Consider the following 3,137-nt stretch of genomic DNA (forward strand, 5'->3'; position numbering starts at 1 on the left):
TCGGAGCAAGAGGACGCTTGGGTACCAAGGGGGGCTTTGGCCATAAATCCCTTACCTCCGGGTCCTGCACAAGAGGCCGACGTGACTCAGGATTGGATCTCGAGGCCCGCATACTAGTCTACGGGGGCGAAAACTTGGATTAGTAATACGTGAGGATTTCTGGATTGCCTTCGGGCGGATTATGGATTGCCTTCAGGCGGATTATGGAATTAGCCTTCGGGCTGGATTATGATGTATTCCAAAGATAAATAAGATCAATTGTTGAAAAGGAACTTGCTTGACATTGTTTTTCTATGTCAGTGCTAAGATTACATGAAGGAACTAGTGACTAAAAGGCTAATTAAGGAAGCTGTTTTTGCGTGTCAAATTAAATATGATAGGTAATTAGACAACTAAAGAAACCCTGAGGAAAGTGCGGTGGATGTGACCATGGGTCCGTCCTACGGAAGGGTGGTCCCGGTCGGCCGGGAACTTTTCTCAAAGAAGTTGGTAGCAAGGTAACAATGACTTAGAATCTAGGAAGCTAGAGTCCCAATTTGTACTATTTTAGGGGAACGGAATGGGACTATGCCTTATGGGTAGAGAGCTCAATCTTTGCATCCCTCTCGTTTCCCATTTTCCTTGAACCAAGTGCAGCATGAATCAGCTTCGACCTTGACGTTTCTGCATAAATTAGTTCACCTGGGGTTCGATGCTAGCTACCGTTCTAGGAATTTGACCACTAGGAAAACCCTAATTCAGGTCGGTCCTAAGTGGGAACAGCCAGAATGCTTCCGCTTCCTGGCAGACTCGGGAGGACCTAGATCGCAAACCCCGTGACATTCCATGAGAGTGTCAGGTGGCGCTTTCTAGACTCTGTTCCCGATGGGCTACTAAGACATGTCCTGCAAGTGAACAGGTGGACACGTTACACCATTTGTATCACCTACAAATTGGTTGAGCATCCTATCTCTATTAATTATTTGTTAGCCTAATACCCTTGAAATTACCCCCTTCTCTTACCTCTCCTATCCAACCTACGGCATCAATTACTATGCCAAATAGAAGGAGAGCTAAGGGATAACCTTGTCTAATGGATCAGTCCTTAATGGAAAGGTATCAAATAGGATTCTATTGACCACCACTTTGGCACATGCATTCCAAAAAAGAATTCTTACATAAATCTAATGAACCTCCTCCCTATCCAAATGTCTTTAAGGGATTGTAAGATGAATCCCTAGTCCAACCTATCATAGGCTCCATTAAAACCAATCTTGAATAAAGAAAATTCTTGTTGTGTCTTTTTCCATGTTCAATTTGTGTATCTTTTATGTGGAGAAGTCAAACATGTGATGGATCTTGCATTGGCTATGATGTACATTTCTTCTTTTTAATGAAAAGATTTATTACTCCCTCATTTATGTTGATTGGAATAGCACCATATTTCATGGCTTCTTTCGAAATAGCATCAAATGGTGAGTTAGTTACTCCTTAAGTTCTTTGTAGAATTTGTTAGGGAGGCCATCTAGAGTAGGACTTTTGCCATTAACTAAAGAGTCAATGGTATCAATTAATTCACCATCACTGAATATATCTAGAATAGATGTAGGAGTACCACTTTCCTTACTCTTACTGTTTTTTATCTTGCTAAAGTTATAGTAGGGTCTTACAGGATAGTTGGGGAGCTAATTGAGACTTTAACATAGAAATCCCTATAAATTTTCAAGTTATTATTGTTGTCTTTTTCCTTTGAGCCATCCCTTTTCTTTGGGATAGGGATGTTCTCTCTCTCTCTCTCTTTTCTTCCTTATCAATGCAAACATTTCCATAGTTGGCTTACCAACCTTCCAACTCATCAAATTCTAGCATAAAGATATATATTGTGGGATTTGTCCTCATTATCTTGTTTGAGCTAGTTCTTGTTTAATATTGAGGAGTTTCTCTTGAAACTTTGCTTGACCTCAGTCTTTTCTGTTTGCTACTTTATATAGAGGTCATATCTACAGTTCCTAAGTTGCTTCCTTCTAGTGATTTCTTTCTATTTTACATACCAAGACCAAGTGTAGAGACTTTTGAAAGCAATCAACCAAGCTTGAGATGGGTACTCTAACTCTCTAAAGGATCTTATCCAACTTTTCATAAGGCTTTCTCTAAGTTCATCATTTTCTAAACAACCTTGGATTTGAATCAAATCAACAAGACTCTATGAGATCTAAATTGTTAGATAGAACTAATTGCTCAAGAACATGATCATAAAGTAGCAAATTTCAAAAAGTAGTGCATTTCATACTTACAAAAGTGGATAACAAATCTCTAGAAATGTAAACCTGGTCCAGTGTTGCATATCTAACTTTGTCACATTTTTTGTTGTTAGACCAAGTGAAGCCAACATCCACTAGGGATCTGTATATTTTACAAGAGTTCCAAATTCTTTTCTCATTGCCAACAATTATGTATCCCTTTTTAAGGAACCTATCTTCTCACCCATGTTTTAGTCACTAGTCACCCAAATAATTGGCTCCCAAATTTAAAATATTTTTGTAGCATTATGAGCTACACAATTAGAAATTATATTGAATTTTCATTAGTTTATAAAATGCAAAAAACCACTTCTTTTCTTTATCTATGTTCATTGGCTTCATATCTATCATCTCTCAATACCCATTTCTTTGAGCTCATTGAGGCAAAGAATGTGAGGCAAGGTGGTTTGATCCTTCATCTAGTTCTTTACTTTTGTAGCTCTTTTTGGGTTTGTGAGACCTTTAATGTTGTAGGGTATTATTTTAAAAGAGTTCATTGACTCCAGTTCTTTTTAGATTTCACCTTTTTCTAGTTCTTTAGCCTTGCCAAATGGATTAATTTTACTTTCTCCTAATTTTGGGAATCTTCATTTTAAGATTCAGTTGAGATTTGAGCCCTTTTGGACTTTGGGGCTTTTGAAGGGGAATGGACCTTTAAGATTTTTCCCTCCTCCCCTCGGGGAAGTTACTATATATATATATATATATAGATATATATCCTCTACATCATATGCGTTCAAGGCCTATTTATAAATATCCTTATCTGTGAATGTTTTTGAATAAAATATAATCAATCTGTAAATAGCCCCATTATATTACACCCTTATGTATGTAAAAAATGTATAAAATAGTATTTTT

This window comes from Lygodium microphyllum, chromosome 19, assembly GCF_053477565.2.
Source record: "Lygodium microphyllum isolate KBCC chromosome 19, Lygodium_microphyllum_v1.1.10, whole genome shotgun sequence".
NCBI lineage: Eukaryota > Viridiplantae > Streptophyta > Polypodiopsida > Schizaeales > Lygodiaceae > Lygodium > Lygodium microphyllum.